This window comes from Nymphaea colorata, unplaced genomic scaffold (assembly GCF_008831285.2).
Source record: "Nymphaea colorata isolate Beijing-Zhang1983 unplaced genomic scaffold, ASM883128v2 scaffold0348, whole genome shotgun sequence".
NCBI lineage: Eukaryota > Viridiplantae > Streptophyta > Magnoliopsida > Nymphaeales > Nymphaeaceae > Nymphaea > Nymphaea colorata.
In genome coordinates, this window is record NW_022204854.1 from 4478 (window position 1) to 10941 (window position 6464).

The window sequence follows — 6464 nt, forward strand, 5'->3', positions numbered from 1 at the left end:
GTCGAGGACGGACACGTTGAGCAGATAGATGCCGGCATTGATTTTATTGCTAATGAAGTATGTTGGTTTTTCGACGAAGGAGTTGACTTTTCCGTCTGGTTCTGCGACGATGACGCCGAATCTGCTGGGATCTTCCACGTTGGCGAGGACGATGGAGCCCTATCCTCCATTTTTCTTATGGAATGCCTTGAGTTTTTAGAGCGGATAATCGCAGATGATGTCGCTATTGAAGACGAAAAAGAGCCCCTCTTCGTTATCCTTCTTCAAAATCTCCTGGGCGAGCTTGAGAGGACCGGCCGTGCCCAATGCAACTTCCTCCTGGGAGTAGGTGATCTTAATCTTATACTTCTCCTCGAGCGGTTCCAGAGAGTTCTTGATATGGTGGGCCTGGTAGTTGATGGCGATGACGACTTAAACGACTCCAATCTTGGAGAGTGCCTATATGGTGGGGGGACGTACCTCGATTTGATGCTCGACCATGGGTCGGTTGATGAAGGGGAATGCAGATTTGGGGTAGTTGATGGTTAGGGGACGCATGCGGGTGCCGTAGCCGCCCACTAGGATCAGTGCCTTCATAGTGACTTATATCGTGCCACGAATATATTATCAGCATATCAAACTCCCAGAATAAGAGAATAATAGAGGGGGCCCAATTCGATCAACAATCACGCGTCCATCGTACGAATGTTTCCGCTTGTGGCTAGCGTCACTCCGTAGTATGAATCGATGTAATGGGAATACTTTTGAAGGTCAAGATCGATGTAGCCATTGAATCCCCAGAAAATGCCAGGGCCTGCTCTGAGAGTGATTTTTTTTTGCATGTTCTTCCAGCCGACGATTTAAGCTACCCTATATTCGAAGAATTCGTTGGCGTTGGTGCTCAGCTCGCCCTTGAAGGAGCTGTAGTAGTTGAAACTGTCGTCGACCTTGATGATTGCGAACACAGTCACCTTATCGTTTTTCTTGAAAAGATCAAAAACCTACGAAGGCTGAGAGTATTTCTTGAAATTTGCCCTGAAGACGAAGTCGAACTGGTCCCCATCGTCACAGGTACGCTTGCAGAAAGTGGCGGGGTGCTATAGGGGGCGGTTGAGGTAGCAATCGTTGAGGGTGAGGCCGTGCTTGCTTATTTGCTCCATGGCCTTCAAAATGTTCTCCTTGGTGGATTTGTAGCATTTGTCGTCTGGAGTTTATGTGCAATCGAGGACTTGCTGTGCGGATAGGGCGACTCTTTCATCCTGGTCAAGCGAGATAGCATTGGAGACAATTTGAGCCAGTTCCTTTGCCCATGAATAACCGGCACACAGGCCTTAGCTTGCCAGGTTGAAATCTGCGTATTTGACGACACTGGATTGGACTCTTAGATCGTATTCGGTAGGGATGGCGATTGCGATGGCGAGGATGGCCAACAACGCGATTGCTCTGTGCATATTAATAGATTAATATCTGAATACAATTATAAAATCACTGAGGGGTGGGAGGCAACGGCATTTGCGGTAGTTTGATATCTGGCATCTTGATGAGCGAAGGCTTTGGAGGAAGGGCCAGAGGATTGATGCCGCCCTTAGCTAGGGGAATATCTGCCACTATCGGTTGCTGTCTGAATGCTTTTTCTGCGATAATGGGGGCGTTGAAGACCAAAGACGGCATCTTACTGACAGCGCTTGGCTTATTTTATGCAAGCAATCTTTCAGCGAATCCACCATGCTTTTCACCCTTGGAATCTTTCTTCACTGCATACTCCACTCTGATCTGACGACCTGAGAAGAATTGGCCATTCATTTGCCCTATTGCAGCATCAGAACTGCTGAAGTTATCGTAGCTCACGAACCCATGACCTTTACTGCTGCCATCCTAAGGATCCCTTGTGATTTTGGTACTGATGACCATGCCAAAGTTACTGAACGTTTCATAGAGCAATTTTTCATCGACTTCTGGGTCGAGATTGCCGATGAAGATATTAGCGCCTACATCTTGTGTTCGTTTGTCCTGCGAGGCCTTGTTGACTTTGATGGGTTTTCCGTAGAGTTTGATCATGTGCATGATTTTGATTGAGTAATCTGCGTCCTCTTCGCTTTTGAACTCGATGAAGCCGTAGCCCTGATGCTCGTTGGTGATCTTATCTCGAGGGATGTGGACGTTCACCACTGGCCCGCATTGCGTGAATAGCTCCCAGAGGATGTTTTCGTTCACCTTTTGATCGATGTTGCCGGCGTATACCGTTGCCTACTGGTTTCGTTAATAAAGGGAAGGGATTAGCGCCATGCGCTCTTATAATTATTATACAGTGGATATTCATCAAATGGCAGGCCAAACAAAGACATAAGGAAAAATGGAGAGGATATATGCGGACGAGGAAGGACGATATAAATGGAATACATATCACTCGTATTACTGCTAAATGGAGTGCCGAATGATGATGGATTCGTCGATTATTAGAACTTTTTCGCCTTGGTCTGACCTGCTGGTGATGGATTTGGACACTATGGTCTCCTTATCGTAGATGTTGAGCAGGTTCTATCCGTATTTTTTCTTCAGTCTGCGTACAGGAGAATCGTAATCCCTCTAGAGAATGTTCGATTGGGTCGGTTTGAACTCGTGTGGGAGAACATCCTGGCACAATAGATCGTAATTCGACCGAACATTTTTCATTTATTTATCTGCTGGGCGTAGGATGATGCTCTGACTGACGTCGTTGGCGTATTCGCACAAAAAGGATTACTATTTCTTCAGCTCCAGAGAGCAGCTCTGTGAAAATTCGGAGTAGTTGTGCTGGGGGCCGATGGGAACTTGGCTATAACTGCTGCAGCTGAGCCGAAGAAGAGATTATGATGCGTCTTCCTTGCGTAGACGGGAACCGCTCAACTTGAGGTCAAGGGTGTTACGTAGACTGTATTCTAAACTGTTCCGCATGCTTTCCTCGACTTTGCCCTTACCACTACTTCGGAGAAAACTAGATCGCTTCAGTGGACTGAATTATGTTTCAATTTTGGGGTCGCTGCCGAACTGCGAGTCCAATGGGAGGCTGGCGTTAGTAGTCCTTGTTGTTTCTTTTTTGAGTGGTAGGAAGGCTAATAATGGTATCTCCTCTTCAGCAGCACCGTTCTTGATCTCCGTTGGTTGCTCACAGGGCCTGGGGCGGGGCGACATCTCCGCCCATGTGATTTTGCTTTCGACAATGCGTGGAGAATCGCAATCCTCGCGGCGACTAGACCTCAGTTTGAGACTGTCAGCGGCGCTGGAGTTGGTGCGACTGTTGCGAAGGGTATCTTTTTTGGACTTGGTGAGTGACATGCCTTTGGCAGGAGAGGGGTAGTTCTGCTGTCCTTCCCTGATAGAGACGCTGATGCCGGTGCGGCGGGGTGCGGTTGAGTGACTGTCGACGGTTTGCAGGCGCGGATCTTCCTGGTTGTCTGTTTTGGAGGGCGATAGGCTCTCTTGGTATTTTAGTTCGTGGGAGTCGACCAAGTGGGCGACTCCAGAATCGCCGATGTGGTAGTGATTGATGGTTTGGTAGATTTTTACGGTCTTGCAAAGATTGAACATTTCTCTTTCCTTCGAGATCTTAGATTTATTAATAATAAGGAGCAATTTTATTTTGATTAATAAATATATTTAACGCGATTTTCCCCATTCCACTTTTAATTTTATTTCCCAATGAACTTCATAACTTTCATCCTTCCTTATTTTAATTTTTATTTCTTCTTTTTTACCCTTTACGACCATTAGTCAAAATATGTTTTTTGAAAACAGAGAGGGAGATTGCTAGTTGAAACAAAATAGCAAGTAGGAAAAAATATCCTTAAAATCTAATAACTTTCTCTTGGGTAGCGTGCCGATCTTTGATGGGTTGTTGTGGGTGTGCTATCTGTTTGGGAAGTCGGTGGCGTGGATTGATGGCTGTTTTGGTAATAATATCGGTATAATAGAGAAGTTACATAAGAACATTAAATGCTTGGCTAACAAAGTTCCCTAGTGAAGTACTCCACGCCCGTGCTGGTCAGCGGTTCGGCCAAGACCACACAAAACGCCAAGGCGAAGAAGGAAGACGAACAGCACCACACCGAGGACATCCTCGGACAGATCCTCCCGCCCAAGGAACACCGCACAGATAATGGCCAACTTTGGGTGCAAACCGTACTCTCGACGCCCGCCACCAAAATCGAAGTCATACAGCTGCACGAAGAACTAGAGAAACGATTGTTGCAAAGACAGGCAAGGGAAATCGGACTGTGTCCGGTGCGTGAGGAGCTTTTCGACCAATGTTTCGACGAGACGATAAGGCAGATAACAATCGACTGCCGCCAGCGGGGGCTTTTGCTCGTAAGAGTGCGTGACGAATATCGTAACCAAATAAAGGCCTACAAGAACCTGTACGAAAGCTCCATCAACCACGCCATGCGAAGAGTGATCGATTCCGACGAGCGAAAATCAAAAATGGTACCTCTATCGGTATGGGTAGAATAACGAAATCATCAAACTTGAAAAGTAGTGCCAGGAGCTCGAGAGATCCGTTCAGGAACTGACCACCAACATCAAGACGACCAAAGAGCAAGAGAACAAGAAACTGAAAGAGGAGGCGGAGCGTCACAAGAAGAAGATGGACGAGATCAAGGAGGGAAACCAAAAATTGAAAACTGAGATACAGAATGCACTCGAAAAGAATAAATGATTCGTTGCTCGTTGCTATTACCTTTTCGATCATCTTGTGAAACCTGGCTAAGTATCAATCGTTTAATAAAAATAAAAATCAAACCGAAAGCTTATGCTGCCGCCCGCACGTACCCGCAGCGTTGAATTTCCACGGCCCAAGATCTACCTCTCTCATCTCAACCAACTCATCGATAAAAAGATAATCGCCCAGCCTGAAATCGAGATCAACAACAAACTGTTCCCGCAGAGAGATTTTGCCAAAAGATTGGCAACCTCACACCATAGGATTAAAAGCAGCATACAGCTACGCTCGCAAAAGTTCGACCTGCACTGGACCTCAAAAAAGTCAGAAATATGCAGATTGAAAATACTAAACAGCCTGTAGTCCAAAGCAGCCAAATGAGACTAGAACTTCCACGCACCAAATCTACACAACTTCCTATGAATGGCAGCGCCCATTTCAAGGATTAAACCAATAAATTTTACTCTACTTACACCGGCCTGCCTCATAACAGTAGTCCTGAAAGCCAGCCAGCTTCCACTAACCCGTCTTCTCCTCAAAAAAACTATCTGAGAAGAGGCTCCAACATTCAAAAACAAATCGTCATTAATCTTTTGCGTAACAAGCTTATCCGATAGCGGGAAGTGAACTAAAGGAAAGAATATAGCAATAGCGAGATAATCAAGATGATTCACGTCTTTAAAGGCGTTGCCTTGGAATAGGGCAGTCGAAAAGGCCTTCAGACGTATTCTTCGAGAGATAGGATGAGAAACGACGGCAAAGGTGAGCAGAGATAGCTAAAGGGGTGGGATAATGAACCGTTTCATGATTTTTAACTGCATTAGGAAAAGTAATGATCAATTTTGTGCCCAAAGAACTCATAATGATCTTCCATCTTCTGATTTCTAATATCTGGTATTCACATCCTTTGATGTAAGGATATTATATCAACTTTGGCTAATGAATTGATGCTGGTGTGAAGCTTGACGTTTATTATATTTTATATAACATCAATGGAGGATGCAGATGTCACGCAATAGCAATTCCAGCCATCATAATCAGACAAAACCTAATAAAAAGTGGTCTTCTTCCATCCTTTCCACGAGCAATTCAAGCAGGTTCGATAAAGATACACAAACTAGATAGCGGATGTAAGCAATCAATAACCAAGAAAATCGCACTGCTGATGAAATATCGGTAGGATCGAACTTATAACCTTCTTGTCAACGATAAAACCGACTATTTCTCTTCCATGTGGAACCATATGCAGAAACAACTCACTTACCAATCGCCCTATTTCGAGACTGATTTGCTCGCTATGGTGTCGGATAGGGAAAATAACATCATCACAGACATCATGGACGAAAAACTTGAGATTTAAATGCCGAGGTATAGAGGAGATTAAACGTAAGAGGAGCTGAAACAGAGAAAACTGAACATGCTGAGGGACCAATCGTCGTAAATTCAACGCAAATTGCTTGACATCAACGAGAGCATGGATTAAATCAAAGGCAACCAGAATTCAAATGGGTAATCACGATTTAAACCCTTCGAGATAAAGGAAGAAAAGCTAAAATAGTATGAATAGTTCATGAAAAAGCAGAAGAAAGAGAAGGAAGAGCGAGCCAAATTGCTTTAGTAACAAAAGAAGAAATAATAGGAGCTAAAAACCAAAAAGTAGCAAGAGGAGAAAGAACTTAAGGAGAAATTGATGAAATAAAGGAAAGAGGAGCTGCTCAAAAAAGTCAAACAAAGCGAATAAAAACGAGAAAAGGAGAAGTTGTAGAGAGAGCAAAGGGATAAGGATTAT

The 6464-nt window shown here is 44.6% G+C and overlaps 1 pseudogene; it reads right to left on the reverse strand.

Moving 5' to 3' along the window:
* Nucleotides 1–1674: 1674 nt before the first annotated feature.
* Nucleotides 1675–4705, reverse strand: LOC116244847 (uncharacterized; annotated as a pseudogene).
* Between the last annotated feature and the right edge of the window lie 1759 nt (nt 4706–6464).